Below are 19596 nucleotides of genomic sequence, written 5' to 3'. Positions count from 1 at the left end.
CGGCGATGACACGGGGTGGCGCGCGACGACGGCGTCAGGGTGGCACGGGCGGCGACGGGGGCGGCAACGACGGGCGCGGGCGACAGTGACGGCGAAGACGGGCACGGGCGACGGCGACGAGGAGCAGGGCGTCGCGGCAGAGGGCGGCATCGGCGGCGGGGAGAATGAGGAACGGAATGAAATTTTTGACAAGTGATGTATATATAGCCAGAGCTTTGGTCCCGGTTGGTGGCACCAACCGGGACCAATGCCCCCCTTTAGTTCTGGTTGTTGCCACCAACCGGGACCAAAGGTCTCTTTTCAGCAGCCCAAAGGGCGGGAAGCAGAGGCCTTTGGTCCCCGTGGGTCGCACCAACCAGGACCAAAGGCCTTGTGCTGCCCGCGTCCAAATGTTTAGTCCCACCTCGCTAGTTGAGAGGGGCTCAGAGTGGTTTATAAGCCGCACTATGGCTGCCCTCTCGAGTTCCTCTCAAATGCAGGCTTATTGGGCCTAATCACGCACTATGCTGCCTGTGGGCCTACTGGGCCTTCTGCGGGCCTCAATCCTGGACCATGGTTGGGTTTCTAGTCGTATTCAGGCCGTGGTGGCCTAGTAGGTGGCATTTTTTTATATTTTTTTGTTTTATTTTTTGCTTTATTTATTTTATTTTGTTTCTACTTACTGTTGCTATTTTTATTTATTTTATTAAAGTTTATTTATTTTACTTTATTTTGTTTCTACTTATTTATTAAAGTTTATTTTGTTTCTACTTATTTTTTATTTTGTTGCTACTTATTTATTTTCTTTTCTTTTTTGCTTTTTTTATTTATTTTATGAAAATTCTTTTTATTTATTTATTTTATTAAAGTTTATTTATTTTACTTTATTAAAGTTTATTTTGTTTCTACTTATTTATTAAAGTTAATTTTGTTTCTACTTATTTATTTTCTTTTTTTGCTTTTTTATTTATTTTATGAAAAATCTTTTTTCTTTTAATGTTTTGAATAGAAAATACTTTGATAATTTTAGTTGCATAAATTTTATATAATTTTAGTTTCAATAATACTAGAGGTTATGAAAGCATTTCAATTGAACGCTGAAAATATTGAAAGTTGGCATGGTATCATCATTTCACCCACATAGCATGTGCTACAAAGTTGAGAGGGTTACGACAAAAACTGGATGCACTTCGTGTACAAAACAGACAATCTCTTTCGAAGTATCAGGGTTTCGGACGAAAACTCATCTGTTACAAAGGGATTTCATTTGTTCAAATGTAACTGCAGTGATATTCTACATCAAAGGCATCATCATAATAGTTGTTGATAGAAAGTCTTCACTTTTTCTTTGCTTGTGTTCTTTGCTTATTGCGCCGTAACCATGGATAATCTTCATCGTTTAACAGGGTGCTTGGGTCAACCTTGACTTTGAAGGGAGGAATTTCATGGAACTTTTCATAATCTTCAGACACGCCTGTCTTGCCCTCCAATCCCATGTTGTCTCTTTTTCCTGAAAGAACTATGTGGCACTTTGGCTCATCGTATGATCTTTCCACTTCCTTATCTTTTCTTTTTCTTGGTTTGGTAGACATGTACTTCACATAGAAAACCTGTGAAACATCATTGGCTAGGACGAATGGCTCGTTTGTGTACCCCAGATTGTTCAAATCCACTGATGTCATTCCGTACTGTGGGTCTACCTGTACCCCGCCTCCTGATAGATTGACCCATTTGCACTTAAACAAAGGGACCTTAATATCATTTCCATAGTCAAGTTCCCATATGTCCACTATGTAACCATAATATGTGTCCTTTCCCCTCTTAGTTGTTGCATCAAAGCGGACACCACTGTTTTGGTTGGTGCTCTTTTGATCTTGGGCGATCGTGTAAAATGTATTCCCATTTATCTCGTACCCTTTGTAGGTCATTACAGTAGAAGATGGTTCCCTCACCAACGAGTAAAGGTCATCAGAAACAGTGTTGTCACACCTGAGACGTGTTTGGGACCAACTGCCGAAACTCCTGATGTGTTCACATGTAATCCAGTCGTCACACTGGTCCAGGTTTTTGGAGCGCAGAATATTCTTGTGTTCATCAACATACGGGGTCACCAAGGTAGAATTCTGTAGAACCGTGTAGTGTTCTTGAGACCAAGAATGCCCGTCCCTACATACTATTGAGTCCCCTCCTAGCATGCCTTTTCCACCCAGTCTCCCATCATACCGCGATTGAGGGATACCTATCTTCTTAAGGTCAGGAATGAAGTCAATACAAAACCCAATGACATCCTCTGTTTGATGGCCCATGGAGATGCTTCCTTCTGGCCTAGCGTGGTTATGTACATATTTCTTTAGGACTCCCATGAACCTCTCAAAGGGGAACATATTGTGTAGAAATACAGGGCCCAGAACGACAATCTCATCGACTAGATGAACTAGGACGTGCATCATGATATTGAAGAAGGATGGTGGGAACACCAGCTCGAAACTGACAAGACATTGCCCACATCACTCCTTAACCTTGGTAGGATTTTTGGATCGATCACCTTCTAAGAGATTGCATTGAGGAATGAACATAGCTTCACAATGGCTAATCGAACGTTTTCCGGTAGAAGCCCCCTCAATGCAACCGGAAGCAGTTGCGTCATAATCACGTGGCCGTCATGAGACTTTAGGTTCTGGAACTTTTTCTCTGCCATATTTATTATTCCCTTTATATTTGACGAGTAGCCAGACGGGACCTTCATACTGAGCAGGCATTCAAAGAAGATTTCCTTCTCTTCTTTGGTAAGAGCGTAGCTAGCAGGACCTTCATACTGCTTTGGAGGCATGTCGTCTTTTTTGTGCAAAAGTTGCAGGTCCGCCCGTGCCTCCGTTGTATCTTTTGTCTTCCCATACACGCCCAAGAAGCCTAGCAGGTTCACGCAAAGGTTCTTCGTCACGTGCATCACGTCGATTGAAGAGCGGACCGCTAGGTCTTTCTAGTAGGGTAGGTCCCAAAATATAGGTTTCTTCTTCCACATGGGTGTGTGTCCCTTAGTGTCATTCGGAACAGATAGTCCGTCGGGGCCCTTTCCGAAGATTACTTTTAAATCATTGACCATAGGAAGTACGTGATCACCGGTACGCATGGCGGGTTTCTTCCGGTGATCTGCCTCACCTTTGAAGTGCTTGCCTTTCTTTCGACATTGATGGTTGGTCGGAAGGAATTGACGATGCCCTAGGTAAACATTCTTCATGCATTGGTCCAGGTATATACTTTGGGTGTCATCTAAACAGTGTGTGCATGTGTGGTATCCCTTGTTTGTCTGTCCTGAAAGGTTACTGAGAGCAGGCCAATCATTGATGGTGACAAACAGCAACGCATGCAGGTCAAATTCCTCCTGTTTGTGCTCATCCCACACACGTACACCGTTTCCAATCCACAACTGTAAAAGTTCTTCAACTAATGGCCTTAGGTACACATCAATGTCGTTGTCGGGTTGCTTAGGGTCGGGCCTTGGATGAGAACTGGCATCATAATGAACTTCCGCTTCATGCACATCCAAGGAGGAAGGTTATAGATACATAGAGTCACGGGCCAGGTGTTGTGATTGCTAGTCTGCTCCCCGAAAGGATTAATTCCATCCGCGCTTAAACCAAACCATACGTTCCTTGCGTCACCTGCAAACTCCTCCCAGTACTTTCTCTCGATTTTTCTCCACTGCGACCCGTCAGCGGGTGCTCTCAACTTTTGTCTTTCTTACTGTCATCTCTGTGCCATCGCATCAACTTGGCATGCTCTTTGTTTCTGAATAGGCATTTCAACCGTGGTATTATAGGAGCATACCACATCACCTTGGCAGGAACCCTCTTCCGGGGGCGCTCGTCATCAACATCACCAGGGTCATCTCGTCTGATCTTATACCGCAATGCACCGCATACTGGGTATGCGTTCAAATCCTCGTACGCACCACGGTACAGGATGCAGTCATTAGGGCATGCATGTATCTTCTGCACCTCCAATCCTAGAGGGCAAACAACCTTCTTTGCTGCATACGTACTGTCAGGCAATTTGTTATTCTTTGGAAGCTTCTTCTTCAATATTTTCAGTAGCTTCTCAAATCCTTTGTCAGGCACACCATTCTCTGCCTTCCACTGCAGCAATTCCAGTACGGTACCGAGCTTTGTGTTGCCATCTTCGCAATTGGGGTACAAACCTTTTTTGTGATCCTCTAGCATGCGATCGAACTTCACCTTCTCCTTTTCACTTTTGCACTGACTCCTTGCATCAACAATGACCCGGCGGAGATCATCATCGGGCACATCGTTTGGTTCCTCTTAATCTTCAACAGCTTCCCCCGTTACAGCATCACTGTATTCAGGGGGCACATAGTTGCCATCATCCTCTTCTTCTTTGCTATCTTCCATCATAACCCCTATTTCTCCGTGCTTGTCCAAACATTATAGTGTGGCATGAAACCCTTCTCAAGCAGGTGGATGTGAAGGGGTTTCCGGTCAGAGTAAGACTTCGTATTCTCACAGATAGGGCATGGACAACACATAAAACCATTCTGCTTTTTTGCCTCAGCCACTTCGAGAAAATCATGCACGCCCTTAATGTACTCGGAGGTGTGTCTGTCACCATACATCTCTTGCCAGTTCATCTATGTGCATTATATATAATTAAGTGTGTCAAAAACCATTACAGAACATCATGAATAGATAATTAAGTGATCAAATTAATATAAGTTCATCATCACATTAAAACCAAATCATATACATAGTTCTCATTGAACAACATATAGCTCTCCAGAGCATCTAATCAATTAAACCATACATTGAAACTATGTAAAACATTTCAATGCAAAAATAAATGCGATCATAATCGCAACCAAGGTAATAATTGATCCAATGACATAATGATACCAAGCCTCGGTATGAATGGCATATTTTCTAATCTTTCTGATCTTCAAGCGCATTGCATCCGTCTTGATCTTGTGATCATCAATGACATCCGCAACATGCAACTCCAATATCATCTTCTCCTCCTCAATTTTTTTATTTTTTCCTTCAAGAAATTGTTTTCTTCTTCAACTAAATTTAACCTCTTGACAATAGGGTCGGTTGGAATTTCCGGTTCACATACCTCCTAGATAAATAAAATCTATGTCACGTTGGCCAGCATAATTGTCATAAACAATAAATGAACCAAATAGTTATAAAGATAATATATACCACATCCGAATCATAGACAGGACGAGGGCCGATGGGGGCGGATACCAAAACCATCGCACTAAATAATAAGAAGCAATAATAAAAGTAAGAAAATTATACAAGTATCTATATAAACATACAAGTAATATTTTTTTTCCTTTCAGAAAGAAGATAAGAACAAGAGGCTCACCACGGTGGTGCCGGCGACGAGATCGGCGCGGGCGATCGACGAAGGTGAAGATGGAGACGGGACGTGACGGACCACTAAACCTAGTCAAATATTGAGGAAAATGGAGCTTGGAGGTCGAGCTTGGAGAGGAGAAAGCTTAAGTAGTGTGGCTCGGGCATTCCATCGAACACCTCGTGTGCATAGGAGGTGAGCTAGAGCACCACAAAGCTCTCCAACGGCCGGCCAGAAAAATAGAGCAGTGGAGTGCTCTGCTCGCGGGCGAGGGGGTATATATAGGCAACTCATTGGTCCCGGTTCGTGGCATGAACCGGGACTAAAGGGCAGCCTTTGGTCCCGGTTCAAGCCACCAACCGGGACCAATGGTGGTGGGCCAGGAGCGAGGCCCATTGGTCCTGGTTCGTCCCACCAATCGGGACCAAAGGGGCTAGACGAACTAGGACCAATGCCCCCACAAGGCCTGGCAGCCCCCCTGGCCTCACGAACCGGGACCAATGGGCCCATTGTTGGAAATATGCCCTAGAGGCAATAATAAAAGCATTATTATTATATTTCCTTGTTTATGATAATTGTCTTTATTCATGCTATAATTGTGTTATCCGGAAATCGTAATGCATGTGTGAATAACAGACACCAATTTGTCCCTAGTGAGCCTCTAGTTGACTAGCTCGTTGATCAACAGATAGTCATGGTTTCCTGACTATGGACACTGGATGTCATTGATAACGAGATCACATCATTGGGAGAATGATGTGATGGACGAGACCCAATCCTAAACATAGCACAAGATCGTATAGTTCGTTTGCTAGAGTTTTGCAATGTCAAAGTATCTTTTCCTTAGACCATGAGATCGTGTAACTCCCGGATACCGTAGGAGTGCTTTGGGTATGCCAAACGTCACAACGTAACTGGGTGACTATAAAGGTAGACTACGGGTATCTCCGAAAGTGTCTGTTGGGTGACATGGATCAAGACTGGGATTTGTCACTCCGTATGACGGAGAGGTATCACTGGGCCCACTCGGTAATGCATCATCATAATGAGCTCAGAGTGACCAAGTGTCTGGTCACAGGATCATGCATTACGGTACGAGTAAAGTGACTTGCCGGTAACGAGATTGAATGAGGTATTGGGATACCGACGATCGAATCTCGGGCAAGTAACATATCGATAGACAAAGGGAATAGCGTACGGGATTGATTAAATCCTCGACATCATGGTTCATCCGATGAGATCATCGTGGAGCATGTGGGAGCCAACATGGGTATCCAGATCCCACTGTTGGTTATTGACCGGAGAGTCGTCTCGGTCATGTCTGCTTGTCTCCCGAACCCGTAGGGTCTACACACTTAAGGTTCGGTGACGCTAGGGTTATGAAGATATGTATATGCAGAAACCCGAATGTTGTTCGGAGTCCCGGATGAGATCCCGGACGTCACGAGGAGTTCCGGAATGGTCCGGAGGTAAAGAATTATATATAGGAAGTGCTATTTCGGGCATCGGGACAAGTTTCGGGGTTATCGGTATTGTACCGGGACCACCGGAAGGGTCCCGGGGGTCCACCGGGTGGGGCCACCTGTCCCGGGGGGCCACATGGGCTGTAGGGGGTGCGCCTTGGCCTAGATGGGCTAAGGGCACCAGCCCCTATAGGCCCATGCGCCTAGGGTTTCCACCATGGAAGAGTCCATGTGGTGGAAGGCACCCCTAGGTGCCTTGGGGGGAGGGAAACCTCCCCTTGGCCGCCCCCCCCCCTAGTAGATGCCATCTACTAGGGCCGGCGCCCCCCCTGGCACCCCTATATATAGTGGGGGGAGAGGAGGGATTTCACACCAGCCCCTGGCGCCTCCACCTCCCCCCGTTACGTCTCTCCCTCGTAGTCTCGGCGAAGCCCTGCTGCTGTGACGCCCTACATCCACCACCACGCCGTCGTGCTGCTGGATCTTCATCAACCTCTCCTTCCCCCTTGCTGGATCAAGAAGGAGGAGACGTCTCCCGTCCCGTACGTGTGTTGAACGCGGAGGTGCCGTCCGTTCGGTGCTGGTCATCGGTGATTTGGATCACGTCGAGTACGACTACATCATCACCGTTCTTTTGAACGCTTCCGCTCGCGATCTACAAAGGTATGTAGATGCATCCAATGACTCGTTGCTAGATGAACTCCTAGATGATCTTGGTGAAACGAGTAGGAAAATTTTTGTTTTCTGCAACGTTCCCCAACAGTGGCATCATGAGCTAGGTCTATGCGTAGTTCTTCTTGCGCGAGTAGAACACAATTTGTTGTGGGCGTAGATTTGTCAACTTTCTTGCCGTTACTAGTCCTTTCTTGCTTCAGCGGTATTGTGGGATGAAGCGGCCCGGACCAACCTTACACGTACGCTTACGTGAGACCGGTTCCACCGACTAACATGCACTAGTTGCATAAGGTGGCTGGCGGGTGTCTGTCTCTCCTACTTTAGTTGGAGCGGAATCGATGAACAGGGTCCTTATGAAGGGTAAATAGAAGTTGACAAATCACGTTGTGGCTTTAACGTAGGTAAGAAAACGTTCTTGCTAGAACCCTATTTCAGCCACGTAAAACTTGCAACAACAATTAGAGGACGTCTAACTTGTTTTTGCAGCAAGTGGTTTGTGATATGATATGGCCAAAGTTGTGATGAATGATGAATGATCTATATGTGATGTATGAGATGTTCATGCTATTGTAATAGGAATCACGACTTGCATGTCGATGAGTATGACAACCGGCAGGAGCCATAGGAGTTGTCTTTATTCTTTTATATGACCTGCGTGTCATCAAGAAACGCCATGTAAATTACTTTACTTTATTGCTAAACGCGTTAGCCATAGTAGTAGAAGTAATAGTTGGCGAGCAACTTCATGGAGACACGATGATGGAGATCATGATGATGGAGATCATGGTGTCAAGCCGGTGACAAGATGATCATGGAGCCCCGAGATGGAGATCAAAGGAGCTATGTGATATTGGCCATATCATGTCACGTTTATTATTTGATTGCATGTGATGTTTATCATGTTTTGCATCTTGTTTACTTAGAACGACGGTAGTAAATAAGATGATCCCTCACAATAAATTCAAGAAGTGTTCCCCCTAACTGTGCACCGTTGCGACAGTTCGCTGTTTCAAAACACCACGTGATGATCGGGTGTTTTATTCAGACGTTCACATACAACGGGTGTAAGACAGATTTACACATGCAAACACTTAGGTTGACTTGACGAGCCTAGCATGTACAGACATGGCCTCGGAACACGGAAGACCGAAAGGTCGAGCATGAGTCGTATAGAAGATACGATCAACATGAAGATGTTCACCGATGTTGACTAGTCCGTCTCACGTGATGATCGGACACGGTCTAGTTTAACTCGGATCATGTAATGCTTAGATGACTAGAGGGATGTCTAATCTAAGTGGGAGTTCACTAATAATTTGATTAGTTGAACTTAATTATCATGAACTTAGTCTAAAATCTTTGCAATATGTCTTGTAGATCAAATGGCCAATGTAGTCCTCAACTTCAACGCGTTCCTAGAGAAAACTAAGCTGAAAGACGATGGCAGCAACTATACGGACTGGGTCCGGAACCTGAGGATCATCCTCATAGCTGCCAAGAAAGATTATGTCCTACAAGCACCGCTTGGTGACGCACCCGTTCTCCCTGCAGAACAAGATGTTATGAACGCTTGGCAGGCACGTTTCGATGACTACTCCCTTGTTCAGTGCGGCATGCTTTACAGCCTAGAGCCGGGGCTCCAAAAGCGTTTTGAGAGACATGGAGCATATGAGATGTTCGAAGAGCTGAAAATGGTTTTCCAAGCTCATGCCCGGGTCGAGAGATATGAAGTCTCCGACAAATTCTTTAGCTGTAAGATGGAGGAAAACAGTTCTGTCAGTGAGCACATACTCACTATGTCTGGGTTGCATAACCGCTTGACTCAGCTGGGAGTTAATCTCCCGGATGATGCGGTCATTGACAGAATCCTCCAGTCGCTTCCACCAAGCTACAAGAGCTTTGTGATGAACTTCAATATGCAGGGGATGGAAAAGACCATTCCTGAGGTATTTGCTATGCTGAAATCAGCAGAGGTAGAAGTCATAAAGGAACATCAAGTGTTGATGGTCAATAAAACCACTAAGTTCAAGAAAGGCAAGGGTAAAAAGAACTTCAAGAAGGACGGCAAGGAGGTTGCCGCGCCCGGCAAGCAAGCTGCTGGGAAGAAGCCAAAGAATGGACCCAAGCCCGAGACTGAGTGCTTTTATTGCAAGGGAAGCGGTCACTAGAAGCGGAACTGCCCTAAGTACTTAGCGGATAAGAAGGCCGGCAAAACAAAAGGTATATGTGATATACATGTAATTGATGTGTACCTTACTAGTGCCCGTAGTAGCTCCTGGGTATTTGATACCGGTGCAGTTGCTCACATTTGTAACTCAAAGCAGGGGCTGCGGAATAAGCGGAAACTGGCAAAGGACGAGGTGACGATGCGCGTCGGGAATGGTTCCAAGGTCAATGTGATCGCCGTCGGCACGCTACCTCTGCATCTCCCTTCGGGATTAGTTTTAAACCTTAATAATTGTTATTTAGTGCCAGCTTTGAGCATGAACATTGTATCGGGATCTCGTTTAATTCGAGATGGCTACTCTTTTAAATCTGAGAATAATGGTTGTTCCATTTTATGAGAGATATGTTTTATGGTCATGCTCCTATGGTGAATGGTTTATTCTTTATGAATCTCGAACGTGATGCTACACATGTTCATAATGTGAGTACCAAAAGAAGTAAGGTTGATAATGATAGTCCCACATACTTGTGGCACTGCCGCCTTGGTCACATAGGTGTTAAACGCATGAAGAAGCTCCATGCTGATGGACTTTTAGAGTCTCTTGATTATGAATCATTTGACACGTGCGAACCATGCCTTATGGGTAAAATGACCAAGACTCCGTTCTCAGGAACAATGGAGCGAGCAACCGACTTATTGGAAATCATACATACTGATGTGTGCGGTCCGATGAGTGTTGAGGCTCGCGGTGGCTATCGTTATGTTCTCACCCTCACTGATGATTTAAGTAGGTATGGGTATATCTACTTAATGAAACACAAGTCTGAAACCTTTGAAAAGTTTAAGGAATTTCAGAGTGAGGTTGAAAATCAACGTGACAGGAAAATCAAGTTTCTACGATCAGATCGTGGAGGAGAATACTTGAGTCACGAGTTTGGGGCACACTTAAGAAAATGTGGAATAGTTTCACAACTCACGCCGCCTGGAACACCTCAGCGTAATGGTGTGTCCGAACGTCGTAATCGCACTCTGTTAGATATGGTGCGATCTATGATGTCTCTTACCGATTTACCGCTTTCTTTTTGGGGCTATGCTTTAGAGACTGCCGCATTCACTTTAAATAGGGCTCCGTCGAAATCCGTTGAGACGACACCGTATGAATTGTGGTTTGGGAAGAAACCTAAGCTGTCGTTTCTAAAAGTTTGGGGATGCGATGCTTATGTCAAGAAACTTCAACCTGAAAAGCTCGAACCCAAATCGGAAAAATGCGTCTTCATAGGGTACCCAAAAGAAACTATTGGGTACACCTTCTACCTCAGATCCGAAGGCAAGATCTTTGTTGCCAAGAATGGGTCCTTTCTGGAGAAAGAGTTTCTCTCGAAAGAAGTAAGTGGGAGGAAAGTAGAGCTTGATGAAGTATTACCTCTTGAACCGGAAAATGGCGCAACTCAAGAAAATGTTCCTGAGGTGCCTGCACCGACTAGAGAGAAAGTTAATGAAAATGATCGAGATACTTCTGATCAAGCCCCTACTGAAATTCGAAGGTCCACAAGGACACGTTCCGCACCAGAGTGGTACGGCAACCCTGTCTTGGAAATCATGCTGTTAGACAACGGTGAACCTTCGAACTATGAAGAAGCGATGGCGGGCCCGGATTCCGACAAATGACTGGAAGCCATGAAATCCGAGATAGGATCCATGTATGAAAACAAAGTATGGACTTTGACTGACTTGCCCGTTGAGCGGCGAGCCATAGAAAATAAATGGATCTTTAAGAGGAAGACAGACGCGGATGGTAATGTGACCATCTATAAAGCTCGGCTTGTCGCTAAGGGTTATCGACAAGTTCAAGGGGTTGACTACGATGAGACTTTCTCACCGGTAGCGAAGCTGAAGTCCGTCCGAATCATGTTAGCAATTGCCGCATTCTATGATTACGAAATATGGCAAATGGACGTCAAAACGGCATTCCTTAATGGTTTCCTTAAGGAAGAATTGTATATGATGCAGCCGGAAGGTTTTGTCGATCCTAAGAATGCTGACAAAGTATGCAAGCTCCAACGCTCGATTTATGGGCTGGTGCAAGCATCTCGGAGTTGGAACATTCGCTTTGATGAGATGATCAAAGCGTTTGGGTTTACACAGACTTATGGAGAAGCCTGCGTTTACAAGAAAGTGAGTGGGAGCTCTGTAGCATTTCTCATATTATATGTAGATGACATACTGTTGATGGGAAATGATATAGAACTCTTGGACAGCATCAAGGCCTACTTGAATAAAAGTTTTTCAATGAAGGACCTTGGAGAAGCTGCTTATATATTAGGCATCAAAATCTATAGAGATAGATCGAGACGCCTCATAGGTCTTTCACAAAGCACATACCTTGATAAGATATTGAAGAAGTTCAATATGGATCAATCCAAGAAAGGGTTCTTGCCTGTGTTACAAGGTGTGAAATTGAGCTCAGCTCAATGTCCGACCACAGCAGAAGATATAGAAGAGATGAGCGTCATCCCCTATGCCTCAGCCATAGGTTCTATTATGTATGCCATGCTGTGTACCAGACCTGATGTAAACCTTGCCGTAAGTTTGGTAGGAAGGTACCAAAGTAATTCCGGGAAGGAACACTGGACAGCGGTCAAGAATATCCTGAAGTACCTGAAAAGGACTAAGGAAATGTTTCTCGTTTATGGAGGTGACGAAGAGCTCGTCGTAAAGGGTTACATCGACGCTAGCTTCGACACAGATCTGGATGACTCTAAGTCACAAACCGGATACGTGTATATTTTGAATGGTGGGGCAGTAAGCTAGTGCAGTTGCAAGCAAAGCGTCGTGGCGGGATCTACATGTGAAGCGGAGTACATGGCAGCCTCGGAGGCAGCACATGAAGCAATATGGGTGAAGGAGTTCATCACCGACCTAGGAGTCATACCCAATGCGTCGGGGCCGATCAAGCTCTTCTGTGACAACACTGGAGCTATTGCAGTTGCCAAGGAGCCCAGGTTTCACAAGAAGACAAGGCACATCAAGCGTCGCTTCAACTCCATTCGTGAAAATGTTCAAGATGGAGACATAGAGATTTGTAAAGTACATACGGACCTGAATGTAGCAGATCCGTTGACTAAACCTCTCCCTAGAGCAAAACATGATCAACACCAGAATTCCATGGGTGTTCGATTCATCACAATGTAACTAGATTATTGACTCTAGTGCAAGTGGGAGACTGTTGGAAATATGCCCTAGAGGCAATAATAAAAGCATTATTATTATATTTCCTTGTTCATGATAATTGTCTTTATTCATGCTATAATTGTGTTATCCGGAAATCGTAATGCATGTGTGAATAACAGACACCAATTTGTCCCTAGTGAGCCTCTAGTTGACTAGCTCGTTGATCAACAGATAGTCATGGTTTCCTGACTATGGACACTGGATGTCATTGATAACGAGATCACATCATTGGGAGAATGATGTGATGGACGAGACCCAATCCTAAACATAGCACAAGATCGTATAGTTCGTTTGCTAGAGTTTTGCAATGTCAAAGTATCTTTTCCTTAGACCATGAGATCGTGTAACTCCCGGATACCGTAGGAGTGCTTTGGGTATGCCAAACGTCACAACGTAACTGGGTGACTATAAAGGTAGACTACGGGTATCTCCGAAAGTGTCTGTTGGGTGACATGGATCAAGACTGGGATTTGTCACTCCGTATGATGGAGAGGTATCACTGGGCCCACTCGGTAATGCATCATCATAATGAGCTCAGAGTGACCAAGTGTCTGGTCACGGGATCATGCATTACGGTACGAGTAAAGTGACTTGTCGGTAACGAGATTGAACGAGGTATTGGGATACCGACGATCGAATCTCGGGCAAGTAACATATCGATAGACAAAGGGAATAGCGTACGGGGTTGATAGAATCCTCGACATCGTGGTTCATCCGATGAGATCATCGTGGAGCATGTGGGAGCCAACATGGGTATCCAGATCCCGCTGTTGGTTGTTGACCGGAGAGTCGTCTCGGTCATGTCTGCTTGTCTCTCGAACCCGTAGGGTCTACACACTTAAGGTTCGGTTACGCTAGGGTTGTAGGGATATGTATATGCAGTAACCCGAATGTTGTTCGGAGTCCCGGATGAGATCCCGGACGTCACGAGGAGTTCCGGAATGGTCCGGAGGTAAAGATTTATATATGGGAAGTCCTGTTTCGGGCATCGGGACAAGTTTCGGGGTTATCGGTATTGTACCGGGACCACCGGAAGGGTCCCGGGGGTCCACCGGGTGGGTCCACCTGTCCCGGGGGCCACATGGGCTGTAAGGGGGTGCGCCTTGGCCTAATGGGCCAAGGGCACCAGCCCCACATAGGCCCATGCGCCTAGGGTTCAAGGGGGCAAGAGTCCTAGGAGGGTAAGGCACCTCCTAGGTGCCTTGGGGGGGAGGGAAACCCCCCCTTGGCCGCCGCACCCCCTAGGAGATTGAATCTCCTAGGGCCGGCCACCCCCCCTTGGCACCCCTATATATAGTGGGGGAGAGGAGGGACTTCATACCTGAACGCCTTGGCCTTTGGTTGCCTCCTTCTCCCTCCCCAACACCTCCTCAACCTCCATAGTGCTTAGCGAAGCTCTACCGGAGTACTGCAGCTCCATCAACACCACGCCGTCGTGCTGCTGCTGGTGCCATCTCCCTCAACCTCTCCTCCCTCCCTTGCTGGATCAAGAAGGAGGAGACGTGGCTGTTCCGTACGTGTGTTGAACACGGAGGTGCCGTCCGTTCGGCGCTGGTCATCGGTGATTTGGATCACGTCGAGTACGACTACATCATCACCGTTCTTTTGAACGCTTCCGCTCGCAATCTACAAAGGTATGTAGATGCATCTAATCACTCGTTGCTAGATGAACTCCTAGATGATCTTGGTGAAACGAGTAGGAAAATTTTTGTTTTCTGCAACGTTCCCCAACACCCATGAGTCCTGCTTCGTGACTGAACCAGGACTAATGGGCTTATCTGGCCCGAACGTAAGCCCTGTTTTCTACTAGTGAAATGAGACCATGTTTAATAGTGTTTCACCATGTTTTGAAATCTGATTTCTAAAACTTGTCAAAATATATTCTGAGAATGGTCTTGTTTGAAAGCCCTCATCACTAGAGCACACATATGCAAATGGATCTTCAATTGGAATTTTGGTTTGTAAGATAAAATGATTTTTAGTTTGTAAACATTATGAAAAAGCATGTGAGAGTAGAGCATAGCATGATACAATGGACAAAGCATAGCGTTCGTGCAATCTCTAGTAAAGGTACTATGGATGAATCATAGTAAATGATTGATGTGAGGGAACAAAATTCAATTGAATAAGCAACATGCGTGAAATGTACTATACATCGGACCAAAACTGCATGTGTCATAATCTCCAAGAAATGGATGGCTTAGCCATGCAGGAAGAACATCATCTCTCCTCAAACAACAAGAACAACTAACAAGAAGGGGGAGAGATACTCCCTCCGTCCCATAATATAAGAGTGTTTTTACACTAGTGTAAACGCTCCTATAGTATGGGACGGAGGGAGTAGAACTTACGCTATAGACTTCGTTGCAGCTTGGACAATGTGTTTCTCTGTCTCCTCCACGCTTGTTGTCCCTGATACGTCTCCAACATATCTATAATTTTTTATTATTCCATACTATTATATTATCAATCTTGGATGTTTATTATGCAATTATATATCATTTTTGGGACTAACCTATTAACCTAGTGTAGTGACAGTTGCTGTTTTTTACATGTTTTTGGCTCTTTTAGGAAATCAATATCAAACAGAGTCCAAACGTAGAAAATACTTGGATTTTTTGTGGACCAGATGGGACACTAGAAGGTTCAGGAGAAGACCTGACGATATTTAATTGCAAGATCTAAAGATATACTAGATGGGACACTAGAAGGTCTTCTCCTGAACCTTCAATATCAAACTAGAAGGTTCAGGAGAAGGTTCAGGAGGCAACGGAGGGAGAAGAAACTAAAATATTTAATTGCAAGATCTAAAGATATACCTTCAAGCACTCACCTTCCCGACAACGGCGCCAGAAAAGAGTTTGATGTCTACTACACAACTTGTTCTTGTAGACTCGTGTTGGGCCTCTAAGCACAGAGTTTTGGAGGACAGTAGCAAATTTCCCTCAAGTGGATGACCTAAGGTTTATCACTCCGTGGGAGACGTAGGATGAAGATGGTCTCTGTCAAACAACACCGCAACCAAATAAAGAAAATCTCTTGTGTCCCCAACACACCAAATACAATGGTAAATTGTATAGGTGCACTAGTTCGGCGAAGAGATGGTGATACAAGTGTACATATTGATTTTTGTAATGAGAACAATAAAAAAAACAGCAATGTAGCAATTGATAAAACGGAGCACAAACGGTATTGCAATGCTTGAAAATGAGGCCTAGGGTCCGTACTTTCGCTAGTGCAATCTCTCAACAATGCTAATCTAATTGGATCATATAACCATCCCTCAACGTGCAATGAAGAATCACTCCAAAGTTCTTATCTATTGGAGAACATAAGATGAAATTGTTTGTAGCTATTCTTTCCGATCAATCTATCCAAGAGCTCGTACTAAAATAACACCAAGTTATTCTTTCCGATCGATCTATCAAGAGTTCATACTAAAATAACACCAAGTTATTCTTTCCGATCGATCTATCAAGAGTTCGTACTAAAATAACACCAAAGCAAATTCAGATTCATAATACTCAATTCAACACAAAGAACCTCAAAGAGTGCCCCAAGATTTCTACCGGAGAAACAAAAGAAGAGAACATGCATCAACTCCTATGCATAGGTTACCCCAATGTCACCTTGAGAATCCGCGAGTTGAGTGCCAAAACATATCTCAAGTGAATCAATATAATACCCATTGTCACCACGAGTATTTATATGCAATACATATATCAAGTACTCTCAAATCCATAAAAGTATTCAATCCGATAAGAACGAAAGCTCAAAGGGAAAACTCAATTCATCATAATAAGATGGGGAGGGAGAAACACCATATGATCCAAATATATTAACAAAGCCCGCGATTCATCAAGATCGTGCCATCTCAAGAACACGAGAGAGAGAGAGAGAGAGAGAGAGAGAGAGAGAGAGATTAAACACATAGCTACTGGTACAAGCCCTCGACCCCGAGGGTGGACTACTCCCTCCTAATCATGGAGACCATATGGAAGATGAAGATGGCCTCCGGTGATGATTTTCCCCTCTGGCAGGGTGTCGGAACGGGCTCCCGATTGTTTTTAGTGACTATAGAGGCTTGCGGCGGCGGAACTTCCGATCTAGGGTTTTTTCCGATTGTTTCTCTATTTATAGGATTTTTCATTGTTGGAATCACGTGAAGATGGGCCTCGGGGTGAGGACGACCCCTCTGGGCGCGCCAGGCCGCTCTGGCGCGCCCTGGTGGGTTTTGCCCACCTCGTGGGTCTTCTAGCCCTCACACGAAGCTTCTAATGCCTCTTTTGTTCCCAAAAAAAATCGTAAAAAAGTTTCGTTGCATTTGGAGAACTTTTATTTCTACACAAAAAACAACGCCATGGTAGTTCTGCTGAAAACAACGTTAATCCAAGTTAGTTCCATCCAAATCATACTAAAACCATATAAAATTATTGTAAACATAGCATGAATACTTCATAAATTATAGATACGTTGAAGACGTATCACCTACCCGTACGGTGTCTGCGGGAAAGGGGTTAACAACTTAGTGAACCATATCTTACCTGTGACAGGGACATGTGGTAGCACGAATCAAGTTTGGGGGTTACCGGAACAAGACTCGATCTACGGTCGACTCAGGAGGTTCATATTTCCTGCAGTGGTTAGCACATTATATTTCCTTTAGCAATACCAACAAGGTCACAACCCAACATGCCTCACTGATCACTCTTATCACTACAAGGTTCATGTTTCACGGTCACTTTTATTTGTGACAAATTCTTTCCTGCAGGTTAGTCAGGATCAACATAGGCATGTGTGGCACGAATGTTTCATGTTAAAGTGAAATAAAATGTTGACAAGGGACTACATATGCATGATCATCTATGTGCAATTCCATTTGAGGTAACATAAACATGTTTAAAAAATTCTAGCAAGCAATCAACCAAGCAGTCATCATATCAAGTGTCCAAGATGCTTGCCTTGGGCATGTAGAAAAGTTGGGTGCACTCCATAAGCTTTGAAAATTCATTTCCCTCCATATATCCTACTTTCAAAATAATGCAATTACAACATGATTTGAAAACTGTAAAAAAAGTTGTTTGGAAAATTTTGAAATAGATACTATAATAAACTAGATGAAAAATAAAGAATGTCAGAAAAAGAATTAATCCATCTGGAGTTGGGAATAAAAAGTTGTTAAGGTTTTAATATCACGGATTTTTCTGCAATAAAAATCACTACTTCTGGGTCCATTACTGTTTTAACAGAAAACGCTTCGGTTATAAATACGTTTCTCTCGCTCACCGAGGATGGAGTAGTCCTCGACAAGGAGTACGGCCAGCCACCGGCATCGGCGTCTGGTATGGTCGCTATCGTCATTCGACTGTCGTCTCGTACGGCCGCCGTCCACGGGCAGTTTATCCGGCCGTCCGCGACGAAACCTTAGCGCACTGTCCCTGAACGTGTCGTTCGCCGAGCCAACAGTGTGGCATGGTTCCGCCATGGATGAGTCGTCCGACAGGTCGGCGGGCGACGAGCTCCTGCAGCGAGGCCATGAACGAGAGGTTGCATCATGTTGTTTGGCCGCGCCGTCAAGGCCCTGCGGTGTATCCGCCATTGACGCAAGCAAGAATAACAGGATCGTAATCTTCTCGCAAAAGAAAAAACAGGATCGTAATCAGAAGTGCCTAGCATGATGATGAAGGGCCCGTTCGGTGTCCCTCTGCTCCACGCCTCCACTCCTGGAGCGGACGAAGCTGAAGTTAGAAACCTCGGAGCAGGCAAAAAGGTGCTCCCATATCCGTGGATTTTAAGGAGTCGGTGGATTGCCGAACGGGCCTGAAGTACATGGGTTTTGGAATTGGGAAGTGGGAACGAGCGATTGGAATTGAGAATTGATGGCGAGTGGGAATGGGATGCTTTGAGATTGTCATCGCCTTGTATCGCACATTCAAATGGGTCTCACATCCTGGCTTGGAGTGAAGTTTGTAGGCCTCGTCGAAAACGAACCCTCATCTTCAAATCCCTGAAGTCTATACCGTGTCCTCCCTAATCCCGGACCTTGTTGCCCTTTCAGGAGTGGATTTGCTGATGTGCCAGGGGAGACCGGGATTTCTAACTTATTTATAAAGGAAAAACGAAGTGAGTGCATGCATGGCGCGTGGTAGCGTAGGAGGAAAAAAGGAAAAAGAAAGAAACGCATGTACGCGTACGTGCGTACGCTTGTGAGACCTGGTTTGGTACTAAGATTTTTCTCCGCTCCCGCACGCCATTGGCTCGTTGCAATCCACGCCCGGCGTAGCGGTACAGGAGTGGCTTCGGCGCAGGAGTCTAAGAGCAAGTCTAGTAGAGGCCTCAAATCCTCAAACCTTTAAAAATAACTGGTTTTTTACAGTTTTCGCCAAAAAATAGCCGTAGACTAGAACCTCTAAACCCTCAAACCCGTAAATAAATTTAGAGGTCCAACCCTCAAACTGCTCCCCAACCTGTAGAAGTGAGGGTTGGGAGGAAAAACTCCCCCAAACCCGCACTCCTCTTTCCTCTCACGCGGGAGGGAAATTTCATCCCCGCCTCCCCGGCTCCTCCCGCCGCCTCCTCCCGCCGTCGCGCCCCACGCCAGCCATGGAGGTCTCCACCGCCGCCGCGTCCCCGCCCGCCGCCGCGCCTGCCCCGCCCGACTCGGGCCCCGCCCCCGCCCCCGCACCCGCCCAGCACCCGACCGTG

This window comes from Triticum dicoccoides, chromosome 3B, assembly GCF_002162155.2.
Source record: "Triticum dicoccoides isolate Atlit2015 ecotype Zavitan chromosome 3B, WEW_v2.0, whole genome shotgun sequence".
Classification (NCBI taxonomy): domain Eukaryota; kingdom Viridiplantae; phylum Streptophyta; class Magnoliopsida; order Poales; family Poaceae; genus Triticum; species Triticum dicoccoides.
This window is presented reverse-complemented; position numbering follows the sequence as displayed.